Source organism: Muntiacus reevesi, chromosome 5, assembly GCF_963930625.1.
Source record: "Muntiacus reevesi chromosome 5, mMunRee1.1, whole genome shotgun sequence".
Classification (NCBI taxonomy): Eukaryota; Metazoa; Chordata; class Mammalia; order Artiodactyla; family Cervidae; genus Muntiacus; species Muntiacus reevesi.
In genome coordinates, this window is record NC_089253.1 from 24,102,111 (window position 1) to 24,115,479 (window position 13,369).

The window sequence follows — 13,369 nt, forward strand, 5'->3', positions numbered from 1 at the left end:
GACCCAGGGATCAAACACGAATCTCCTGCATTATAGGCAGATTCTTCAGCGGCTAAGCCACCAGGGAAGCCCGGGCCTCTGTGGCTAGAGGGAGGAAAAAAAGCGGACCAGGATGTAGACCTTCATTTCTAAAAGGAAACCGGTCTCTCTCTATAAAAGCGGTCCATCTCCGTGAGACTGTTCCCTAAAACATCTTTGTTCCTAACCATTGAGTGGACGAATGGATGTTCTGAGCAAAGCAGACCTCTGCAAATGTCTCTCTGGGTCTCACACTCTGATGAGGTTCTACCTAATCCAGAGACTTAGGTTTATTCTTCCTACACTCTTCCTCATAGCTCTTCTCTTCTCAAGAGCCGGTATCACACGGTGTGATGAGGTCACCTGTGCTGTGTGTAACAGTTGTCTCTTCCACCAGCATGTCGGTTCCATGAGGGCAAGTATCATTGTCTGCTTTTTTTCACTTTCAAATTTTGTTACTAGTGTGATGCCCAAGACAGAGGAGGCACCTGAACACGAGCTGAATAGATGGAAGAGTTTCAAGTACACAAACATGCAGCCAAATAAGAAGTATAAGAAGTATTACTCAATACTATACAGTCTGGTTGGAATTCCCTACCTCTTAAAACTGGAGCCAAATCTAGCGTAACTTTTCTTATAGCAAAAAGCAGCAAGTACCTTCAAAGACCCTTATCCTTAGGGTGAATCCTGATTCTTGAGTCCACCAGATGCTGGCCCGCGGAAGGGAGAGCGTGCACATCCTTGTTCAGACCAACTTCAGTGCTGCTCTGCTGTCAGTTCTGACCCCTGGTGAGGAAGCTTTCCCCCCTTACCACATGAACCTGATCACGCCCACCATGTGGGTTTTCTTCAGTCCACATGCATTCTACAAAACTGTGAGAACAACTTGTCTGGAAGAAAATGTTGAAACAGTCTAGAGTCACCCTCCTCCTAGACTGCCCTGAGAATGCCAGGCTGCAAACCAACCCTCCACTCGAACACGATGCAAAACCTGGGCAGTAGAGGGCAGCAGAGACTCACTGTCCTGGCCTACTCTGAGCCAAAGGACTTTTTTTTTTTTTTGGTATCCTTGCTTTATTCAAGGTGAGTTATTAAGGGTCCCCGATTCCCTACTCCTTTACATCTTTCATAAAAATGCTCTGATTCTCCCATTTTGCAAAAGGCGGAGGGAGCCTCAGGTACAGAGAGGCCTTCTTGACCTTTGCTCTTATGAAGGAAATAGGCCAGGCCGCTGATGGAAATCTTGAATAAGAGATTTTGCTGGTAAGATCTCTCGAATCTCCACCAAGTCTGGGGAGCCTTGCCAATCCCATGAATCAACACAGCTGCCACCGTTGATGGCAGGAGCTCCTGGGACACCAAGAATATAAATTGTGCCCACAGTGCCTTGGCATAAGCCACCGTGCAGCCCAACCATTTATCTCCAGGGGGGGCACCCACTGATGGCCCATGCATTGCTTCCACCACAGCAGAGATGGACTGTGACCATTATGCTGGAGACAAATGTTCTCAATTATCCTCAGTTGACACCCTCATCAGAAGACGGTTCTCTGACATGTGATGGAATCCTAATGAAATGCACAGACTCGGAAGCAGACGGCAAGCTGATGCTGAGAAATAGGCATTTTATCTGTCAGGTTCATTTAGGCCTGAGGATGCCACGTCCTCAGCACAGAGGCAGCCACGTGTGTTTACAAGGACCTCCTCACGCAGTTGGTGCAGCTACACGAGCTGTCAAGCCTTTTGTTTTTAATATGTATTTATTTGGCTGTGCCAGCGTTAGTTACGGCACACGGGATCTTTTTAGCTGCGGCATGTGGGATCTAGTTCTCTGACCAGGGATGGAACCTGGGCCCTCTGCATTGGAAGCATGGAGTCTTAGCCTTCGGACCACCAAGGAAGACTCAAGCTGTCAAAAGTTTTACTGGTCAGAAACAGTCCCTGTTCTAACCAGCATTCTCTTCTTATACTTTACCTTGTGAATACGGTCCCCATATGCTCTTAGAAAAGTTAATCTCATTTATCCCTACTCATATTTATCTTTTCATATTAATAAACACTGTCAAATACCTAACTTTGTGAAGGAAAATATTTAAAAAAAAAAAAAAAAGAACATTAAATGAACAACTAAACTAAGCCCTGGCTGCAGATGACACCTGGATAAAAATGACTAGGGGAGCCCCCAGAAACATATATACTTTCCCTTACCAATGATCCTTGAAATTAAATTGAATTTGTGTATGTGTGACACTTTCCATACAGATGGAAGCAAAAGAAATATTGAAATTCATCACCCAAAGATCAGATGAACATCCACTAGTCATTTTCGGTTTCTGACACAAGACTAATCAAATAGATCTTTCATCTTCCTAAATGTTTTTTTCTTTTTCTCAACTCATTCATTCTGTTACAAAAATCCAGGTTGACTGTATTTGCGAGGAAGGATATATAGCAGAACCATGAGCTCACGCATGGCTTTGAAGCACATCCATATTTAGAGGAAAACAAACATGGTTACATCCCTCTTATTCTTCTCCCTGTAAAAACGATGGCTCTAGTATGAAAGGTTATTAGTCTGACACTTTGGAGGGACTGATGCATCTCCTCCTCTGAAAGCTCTTCTGAATTACACTGTAGATCAAGAAAATAGCTCCCGAAGGTAGCCAGGCAGAGTGCTTTCACCTTCAGGTCTGACTTTAGTTTCATGCTAGAGGTTAAGGACAGAAGTGAGGATGGAGCGTGCGAAGGAAGGGGCACCCCAGAGGCTCCTCTCCAGGTGGCCCTGCTGGCACTCACCCTTCCTCTCAAAAGGAAAGTGCTCTTACACTCATCAAGTAACACCAAACTCTCCAAGTGCAGGTAGAGAAAGAGCCAGCAGATGATTCTCCACTCAGAGAGCAGCTGAGCCAACGCCTCCCTGTGACCGTCTCCTTGCACTGTTCCCTCTATGACTGTATCTAGACTCCACAGGGGCAACTTTCCTTTTTATATTTCCAACCGAAGTATGGGATCCAAATCCATCTCCTTATTTTCCATGAGCTCAACTGAAACAGGGTAGCATTGAGTGATTTTTTTTTTCTTAAATGAAGAACTTCGCGAGAGATTAGTGAGGCAATAGCAAGAAATCAAAAGATCCCAAGACCCTGTGCAACTAGGTAAGTCTACCGAGCACAAGTTGCTGACTCTTGAGACCAACTGTAAATATGAGTGCCCCACAATAAAAAGCATGGATGTGTCAATATAAATGGTTCCCTACGAACTGAGCTCCTGCTATATGCCAGGTGTTAGTCTGGGCATCTTCCCGTGTTCATCTCTAGTACCTATTAACAACACACAAAAAAGTAGTTGCTGAGAATTGCAGGGCAGTTAGAAGGTAGCTTGCTCTTTAATTGCCCTACGAAAGGGGACCATGAATTCCTTCTAGGGGAGAGGTTCTCAAACTTCAGTGATGTAAGAAGGATAAGGGTGTAAAATCCAGACTTTCAGACTCTAACTCAGAAATCTGAACTAGAAGGACTAGGTTTGTAAAGCTTCAGGATTCCTCTCGTAAGCAATGACCTCAAAGGATGCTGGTGTCGGAGGCCCACTCACTCATCAGACCTTGAGAAATGATGGAGTCTTGAATTCACGGTCCCACCAGACCATGGGACGTGAGCTGTTCACCTCTGACTTAACAGAGAGACCACGTGGGACTTGGTCCCTGTTACATCTCACAGGGGCAATCTGCATACATATGTTGGAGCATAAAAAATGTCACAGAGGAGGCACTATTTTGGAGAGAGGTACCATGTGTTTTAGGACTTTTCATCTCTTCAATTAGACAACGTCAATAATTTGTTTAGAACAAGAGGGAACCAGGGTGTGAAATGCAAACTAGAAAAATGAAACCCGCCTTTACCATAGGAGCCATAACCCCCACCTTCTGACCTGTGAAAGGGTACCATTAACAGCAAACCAAAGGACCACACAACACTGAGAAAGATCAGAAGGCATTAACTGTTTCAAAGCCACGTAAACGACATCCACGATGTCAATAAACTCCGGCTATTAGGAAACAAGTCATACCCTGCATAGAAATGTCTTCAACCAACAGAGGAGACAAGGACAGAAAACTTGAACTGAACTCTACAAAAAGGCAGGAAACGAACACTTTATACCTGATGTTCTCCCATCACCAGGGCTGGGGCAGCCTGCTGCTGCTGCACGGATGAACACATCGAATCTCTGCCAAGTGAGGTGACCTGATGTTGGGAAAGGATTAACAAAACCTTTCCCTTTCTGCATGAGAATCTGACCTTGGCTTGACCCTCTATCTCTGGTCCCGTGGAAACTTGATAAAGATAGAATGTCAGCTATGTTACTAAGCAACACTTCTCATGATAAAAATGACCCTGGATAGTTACACAACTGGACCGACAACAGCTGTAAATGAAGAAAATACCTGTTGGACACCACCATCATTTTGGACTTCTCTGAGTGCTATGACTATCGATCGGGCCCAAGTCTTGCAGGAACCCTAGAAGTCAGGCATGTGGAGCTGTCACAGGAAAGAATGGCTCCTGTGAGTAATGAGCTCCATGCAGCTTTTAAGCTAGAGGGACCCCTACACCTGCCCCATCTGGGTCTTATTGCTTCATACCTGAGCTGTCACCCGAGGTGGGACGGGGCAGTGATGGGCCCTGGATGCTGCGTGGACCACTCCCATGGAACAGAAATGTCCACAATGCCCTGCTAACAACCTTCCTGACAGTCCCTGGTGGAGTGGAAGGGTGCCAGGTGTGGCCTGTGACGGTCTCAGCGAGACCCTGAGCACGTGCCCCGGTGAGCATTCCCCTTGCCCAAAGCCACACTCCTGGGAGGTGACAGGGCCAGAACTCAAAGTTAGTTGGCTGCCTTCAAGGGAAACATTTTCTGCTTAATTACAGGGCCCAGAACTCTTCTCGTGAGATAACTGTACTCTGGCCCAAGAGTCTGGTGCAGCTGGTGCAAGGCCCTGCAGGACATGATTTTCCCTTTCAGTGCCATGTGAGCGCCCTAGATTTGGAAGCATCTATTTCATCCTGCCCGCCCACCTTAACAGCTGGGTCACTGAACTCCACAGCTAGATGGTCTCCCAGCTCTTTTCAGGAAACTGTCCTCAGCAGGAGGCCCCTTTTCTTGTCACTTTAGCAAAGAGACATTGTAACTAACTTTTCAATCAAGCACCCCCATGACCTGCTCATCTCTGGCCCAAACACATTTTTCAGATCTATTGATAGATAATACCCTGCCTAACTTGTCCGCGGTTTCTCTTGATCAAAGAAGTAGAAATGAAGAATAAGTAATTAACAGAGGCACAGATCTCTGCCCTAGCTTCCCCTTCAGTAACCTTCAGAAATAGCTGTGTGACCAAGATAACATCTAGAGGAAGATCACAAGGAGTGGACAAGGCTGCACGTGGGGGGATGGTGAGGACTCTGGCCCCCATCTCAGTGATTCACCCAGGCTACTTCCTGTTTCCCTCTAAAAGCTTTCCAGGCTGAGCAGACTCTTCAGAGGTGGGTTTTGGGGGGACCAGTGAGTCCACCATCTCCCCAGATTGCTGGCATTCTGGTTGAAGGTACCTTTCCTTTCTATCAACGTCTGTGAGAACTGATTTTGTAAAGCAGCGAGCAGTGGGACCTGACCCATTAGGTGACATGAGAGACTTCTTTAAACACAATGATACCCTGGTTCAAACCTTTGGATGGCTCAGACAATGATAGCTTCAGGCTGAAGGGACATGGTGATGTCACATGTGATTCCCAAACTGAGGTGACTATCACCCATGAGTACAGACAGGTACCCAAGCTCTCCCCTTGCCTGTGGTGACAGCTCTGGAATGGCAGAGGTCCCCTGATGACCCCTACCCCAATACTGAAATGACCTTGCAGAAATTTCCCTCTGCAGGCCCTTCACAAAACGTGAGGCTGCTAATACCTGAGCCCACACAGGTCCTCCCGACCATAAGGGTGGATGCGTCATTCCTTCCCAAACTCCCCTTCCGTTTCTCTCAGCAAAAATCTTCAAGGGGAAATCAGGACAAATGATATTGCCTCTCTGACATCTTCTTCACGACTCTGAGCACATCCCTATTATACCACAAGGAACTGTGGGGTTGGAGAAGACTCTTGAAGAGTCCCTTGGACTTCAAGGAGATCAAACCAGTCAATTCTAAAGGAAATCAACCCTGAATATTCATTGGAAGGACTGATGCTGAAACTGAAGCTCCAATACTTTGACCACCTGATGCAAAGAGTCGACTCATTGGAAAAGACTCTGATGCTGGGAAAGATTGAGGGCAGGGGGAGAAGGGGACGACAGAGGATGAGATGGTTGGATGGCATCACTGACTCTATGGATGTGACTTTGAGTAAGCTCCAGGAGATAGTGATGCACAGACAAGCCTGGTGTGCTGCAATTCATGCAGTTCAAGAGTCAGACACGACTTAGTGACTGAACAACAGTAAGCACCACCCCTCCCCCAAGCTGTCCAGCACCCAGTCCTCACTGTCACAACCTCCAGCCCAAAGATGCACACAAATGGTGATGAACAAAGGCGACATGAAACATGGGCACCCCAGCCATACGCTCTTTTGCATGACCTGGACCACTGAATCAGCTTCATCTAAACTGTAATTTTAGGTCAGTATCTTGATTAACAGCAGAACATGGGCAACTTTTTCGTGCTTCCCTCTCCCATTCACTAAGCCTGATAAAGAGCTTGCCTTGCAAACCACACAAGTTTATCAGTTCAGTTCAGTCGCTCAGTCGTGTCTCTTTGTGACCCCATGGACTGCAGCACACCAGGCCTCCCCTGTCCATCACCAACCCCCGGAGCTTGCTCAAACTCATATCCATAGAGTCAGTGATGCCATCCAAAGACCCTAATGCTGGGAGAGATTGAAGGTGGGAGGAGATGGGGACAACAGAGAATGAGATGGTTGGATGGCATCAGTGGACATGAGTTTGAGTAAACTCTGGGAGTTGGTGGTGGACAGGGAGGCCTGGCATGCTGCAGTCCATGGGGTTGCAATGAATCAGACATGACTGAGTGACTGAACTGAACTGAATTGATTCTGGGCCATTTTAGTTCACTGATTCCTAAAATGTCAGTGTTCACTCTTGCCATCTCCTGTTTGACCACTTCCAATTTACTTTGATTCATGGACCTAACATGCCAGGTTCCTACACAGTATTGTTCTTTACAGCATCGGACGTCAATTCCATCACCAGTCACATCCACAACTAGGCGCTGTTTTCACTTTGGCTCCATCCTTTCATTCTTTCTGGAGTTATTTCTCCACTCTTCTCCAGTAGCATATTGAGTACCTACCGAACTGGGGAGTTCCTCTTTCAGTATCCTATCTTTTTGCCTTTTCAGACTGTTCATGGAGTTCTCAAGGCAAGAATACTGAAGTGGTTTGCCATTCCCTTCTCCAGAGGACTGCGTTTTGTCAGAACACTCCACCACGACGACCCCTCCGTCTTAGGTGGCCCTAAACGGCATTGCTCATAGTTTCATTGAGTTAGGCAAGGCTGTGGTCCATGTGATCAGTTTGATTAGTTTTCTGTGATCGTGGTTTTCATTCTGTCTGCCCTCTGATGGAGAAGGATAAGAGGCTTATGGAAGCTTCCTGCTGGTAGAGACTGACTGTGGGGGAATCTGGGTCTTGCTCTGAAGGGCGGGGCCATGCTTGGTAAATCTTTAATACAATTTTCTATTGATGGGCAGGGCTGTGTTCCCTCCCTGTTGTTTGACCTGAGGTCAAACTATGGTGGAGGTAATGAAGAAAATGGCGACCTCCTTCAAAAGGTCCCATGCACGCACTGCCTCACTCAATGCCCCCGACCCTGCAACAGGCCACCGCCGACCCATGCCTCAGCCAGACACTTTTAGACACTCACAAGCAAGTCTGGATCAGTCTCCTGTGGGGTCACTGCTCCTTTCTGCTGGATCCTGGTGGACACAAGGTTTTGTTTGTGCCCTCCAAGAGTCTTGCCCCGGTCCTGTGTTCTGGGGCTCTATGGTGGGGTTAATGGTGACCTCCTCCTAGAGGGCTTACGCCACACCCAGGTCTGCTGCACCCAGAGCCCCTGACCCTGAGACAGGCCACTGCTGACCCGTACCTCCGCAGGAGATGCTCAAACCCTCAAAGGCAGGTCTGGCTCAGTCTCTGCGGGGTCTCCTAATGCACAGAAGGTTTTGTTCGAGCCCTCCGAGGATCTCTGGTGGATATGGGGTTTGATTTTAAATGCAATTTCTCCCCTCCTACCATCTTGCTGGGGCTTCTCCTTTGCCCTTGGACATGCGGTATCTTTTTTTGGTGGGAACTAACATTATCCTGCCGATGGTTGTCCAGCAGTGAGTTGTAATGTTGGAATTTTTGTAGGAGAAGATGAACGCATATCCTTCTATTCCACCACACAGATTCTAAATCAATGGCTCCAATGTTATTCAGACATGACATTGTGCTAAATGCTGTTGAAATCCTATCTCCAGCCATGTCTGGCTCTCCTTGTCTGCCCAGGACAGGCAGAAGTGAACAAGGAAGAAGAAAGTGACACAGAGAATGAAGACCTGTGAAAGGAACCCACTAGAAAGCGCTGATGGAGTGAAACAGTCAGTTAAAATCAAAGAATTCATTCATGCATCACAGTGACGCAGTGACAGAGAACTTTAGGCCCACTTTACAGAAGGGAAAGCTGAGGCCTGGAGAAGTGTCTGAGTGCCAGGCAGGAGTGAGCTTGATCTCAAACCCAGGTGCTTTGGCACTATGCCACGGTCACCAGTTGTGACTCTCAGCAAAGTACCAAAATTAGTTTTTAGCAAACGATCTTGTTATATATTTCAGCATCTTAAAATAATTTGCTTCATTTCTAAGACATAATATTTTTTTTCCCAAGAGAATGAAAATAAAAGTGTTAAATGTGGAGAGAAACTAATCTTCCCACACACTATTGGTAGAAATTATAAATAGGGATAACTTTTTGGGAGCAAAATTTGGCACTGTTAAAACAAATGTAAAATGTGCACATACCCTTCAATAAGCAATTTCATTGAAACAGTTGTATACATGCAAAAAAGACACATGAGGACATTAACATCAAAACTATTTATAACATCAAAAAATTAGAAGCAATCTAAATGAGAGTGACTGAAAATATTAAAGTAATTTCATACAATGGAATGCCATGCAACAAATTTATGAAGAAAGAAAACGAATAATCCATTTAAAAATGTCTGTCCGTGATTTGTTGATTTTATTTATAAGACTTGACGTGTCCTATATAAAGCATTTCAAATAGTTCCTGGCAAAGAGTAAACATTAGGAAAAATTTATCAAAATGTTACAGTATATACATTTAACTACGATTTAAACTAAGGAAATACAGAAAACTTAAAAAAAAAATGCAATAGTATATGCATGAAAAAAATGTTGTTCAGTCATTCAGTTCTGTCCAACATTTTTGTGACCCCATGGACTGTAGCCCACCAGACTCCTCTGTCTATGGGATTTTCCAGGCAAGGATACTGGAGCCGGTTGCCATCTCTTTGACTCAGGGATCGAACCCATGTCTCTTGCATTGCCTACACTGTCGGGAGGATCCTTTACCACTGAGCCACTGGGGAAGCCAAATAGAGGAATACGAATTAAATGGTAAACAGTAGCTTTGCTTGGGAAGTGGGATTACATAGGGATTTTTTTTTTTGCTTTAATAAATTTGTGTTGCCTGAATATTTTAAAATAATTACTTTTGTATTGAAAATAAAGATATGCTTTCCATAAAATGAAGAAAACATTATTATTCAGAAAAGAACATTCTCCATATGTATAGAATTCAGTCTAAGCATTCCAAATTTATATGATGGACTAAATATTTTAGAAATGTATTAAATTTCTGGCAGTGTTACCCATTCAGGGGATGTAAGTGAGGGAATGGAAGGAAGATAAAACAGATCATGCCACAAATGTTGGGGGGGGGGGGGCGTGGAACAACAACTATTTCATCTCCCCTCAAAATCTGAAATTCTGGCCTGGAGCCCTAAAGTCGCTCAGAGCCAAAAGAGGAAGTAAAGGACCACCCTAAGTCCCAGCCATCTCTTGACAGATGTTTCACAGCCAATGCTGCAGACACATTCTGCAAGGTCCTCCTGACACATTCAGGCCAGGCAAGGCTCGGTCTGGTTGTTGCCTGGAGTGTAAATCCAAAGGTAGACCTAAACCATGAGAGTGATAATGATCACTAGCAGACAACAGACAACTATCAGGTTTTGTAAAGCCTAAGGCTCTGCAAACTTTCTTCCAAACCTGCAAAATCTGAAACCTAAATCTCTAGGAAAACGAATAGGATATGTTGCTGTACAGAAAATTTCTGGTTTTTGTGTATCAACTATGTTCTTGGCCACTCTAAGGGACAAAGTAATGAACTGTGTGAGTCCTGAGGTTTTTTCCCTAACTCAGAAGTACTACCTGCTAGTTTTCCTCTATTTTACATCTCAGTTCATTGCTCAATATAATCAGAACTAAATTCAGTGATGATGACAAAAGGGGAGTTTGTATTTTTGGACAAGATTTTAAGAGGAATGCTTTAGCACAAAGTATAAAGTGCTCTGGGGTTTTTGAAAAGTTGCTCATTACAATTTCCTTTTATTCCTCTTAGTCCTTTTCTAAAACTGGGACTAAATGTTGAAATATTTTTGTCATTTATTGACAGAATAATGAACTTACTGATATGATTAGAGCAAACTCTAGGATTGGAATTCCTAGGTCAGTGGGTCACATAGAAAAGCAGATGACTTGCTTCATCTGAGCGTGAGAAGCCAGAGCACAGTGCTGTCCAGGTCTGACTGACCCACAAGAAAACTTCATGCAAGGACAGGTAATGAGATTCTATCCCGGACTTGACCTCATTGGAAAGCAGTCCACACCTCACCTATAGCTCCAACCACACTGAACGGCAATTTATCTGCTCATGAGAGTTTCTCTCTCCAAGCTTTCTCCAGGTGAAGAATGATATCTTATGCACCGAAGTACCTGCTGTGTCTTACACATGGCCAGGTGGCTGAGTTATTTCTGTTCCCTGACCACAAACTATATTTTGCATGTAAGTTGCCAACGTCAGTCTGCGAGGTCAGATTCAAGGGAGAATTCAGGGACCACGAAGAAAGGAGGAGGAAATAATGACAGTCTCTGAAGGTAAAATTCCATAACCCTTTACCTCAGGACAGTGGAAAAGTAATAAAAAGTACCCAGGCCTGCCCCAACCTTGCTCTCCCTCAGCTCCTCGGGGCAGGAGAGGGCTAATAAATGTCCCTGGCGTGCACCTGACCCTCCAGCAGTAATTTTTTATCACTGCAAATCCTTACAGGATTGTATGTTATAGCTTCCAGAACATTCTCAGGCGTGTTCCCTCACTTGACGCTCCTCACAGACATCCCAGGGGACAGGACAGAGCCAGAGTTCAATTCTAGGAGCTAGACGCAGACATGAACTCCAGCACTCAACTACCTGCCAGGGAAAGTTACTAATCTCATTTAGCTTCATTTTCTTTATCAGTAAAACCGAGTTAATATTTACCTCATGGAATGTTTGTGAAGATCAAGTAACATCGCGAAAATCAAAGTCCCTGGCAAATATTAGGCGCTCCACAAGTAAATATGACTTTGCTTCCTTTGACACTGAAGTCTTTCCCTGGACGATGCTTCTGTCAGAATCCACAGCCACTGTCCTGCAGAAGGCCTCCCGGCTGTCTGCTCGCTTGGGGCACACACGGCAACCCCCGCCCAGGACAGAAGCAGACTGGCGGCTGCCCCAGGGTCAGAGGGGACCCCCAGGGTCAGAGGGGACCCCCGGCTGGGCTGCCTGAGTGACCCTGCATCGTGTGGGACCTGGGATACAGGTCTGGCTACCAACCCTGCACCTTCCCGCGTGTGTTCCCTCCATGGCGAACCTTTTCCTTATTTTCTCAATTTTTTGGACACTGGCCTCATATCCATCCTTTAAACTTTTTTTATGTCTCTTCTCCCCAAAGAATTATGGAACATGGGCAGGCCGGTCTGGCAGGATGATCTTCTCCTTTCTCCCCACCTCCTTCAACCTGCACGCCTCTAACCAACTCTCAATGAGCAAGGCTTAGAGCATTTCCTTTCTACTTTCAGGAAAAGCACAGTATTAACTGTGATTCTGGAACCAAAGTACCTGAGTTCGGTTCCAACTCCACCTTTCACTGTCTGCTGTGACCCCAGCAAGTACGTAACCTCTCTTTCCCTTGGTTCCATCCTTTGTAAGTGGGCATAACAATACAACTTGGGGGAATTCAATGAGGCACACAGGAGGAGCTCAACAAAACCAGTTCTCTTCTATCTTATGTATGTATATAAATGTATCTGGAAGGTTATGCACAAAATAATTTATACTGGTGTCCTTCAGGGAACATATAGACGAGAACTTTTATTTGCTATAAACTTGTACCATTTTACAAACATATATTGTTTTTGTAATTTACACAGACTTTTAACAAGAATATACTTGGGTATGGTAAAGAAAAGGAAAGGAAGAGAAGGAAGGGAGGTAGAAAAAGAAAAGAGAAATGGTTTGCCTGAGGCAAAAGTGGAGGACTGAATCAGAGTCATCGCTGGTTGAGACTTCTGACTATAGCTTTAGGGCCCGGTGCAGAGTTCCCCTTGCCTTGTTGGGGAAACTTTCAGCCATGTATACCTCAGCCCTACATAGATTCCCTTCATGTTTCCTCCAGTGTTCCAGGTCGGGGTGGGTGTAGGGGGAAGCCCAGGGTCTATTGGACCAAGTTATGGCGGGCTGGAGGGGTGACTGCAGGGTTTCTGATCTCATTCATGGTGGAAGGGCTGCCAGTCTCCAGAAATACTTCAGAGAGCAGGAGGTAGCTCTCCTGGGTCCCAGGGGAAGAGGGGGCACTCAGGACAAGTCCTGGAATGATTCCACCCTACCAGGCAGAAGTGCTTCCAAGGGGCCTGGGAAGGTTCCCCAAGAAGTCCAGACCACTTTGTCTGGGAGGAATAAAGGAGGGCTCTGGCTGTTACTGGAGAAGGCAATGGCACCCCACTCCAGTACTCATGCTTGGAAAATCCCATGGATGGAGGAGCCTGGTGGGCTGTAGTCCATGGGGTCGCTAAGAGTTGGGCACGACTGAGTAACTTCACTTTCACTTTTCACTTTCATGCAATGGACAAGGAAATGGCAACCCACTCCAGTATTCTTGCCTGGAGAATCCCAGGGACGGGGGAGCCTGGTGGGCTGCCGTCTGTGGGGTCACATAGAGTTGGACACGACTGAAGCGACTTAGCAGCAGC

The 13,369-nt window shown here is 45.7% G+C and overlaps 1 protein-coding gene across 2 annotated transcripts in view; it reads right to left on the reverse strand.

Annotated features, from left to right (window-relative positions):
* NAV2 (neuron navigator 2) overlaps positions 1-13,369 on the reverse strand; it is a 418,592-nt gene that overhangs the window by 211,706 nt on the left and 193,517 nt on the right. The window lies entirely within an intron of this gene.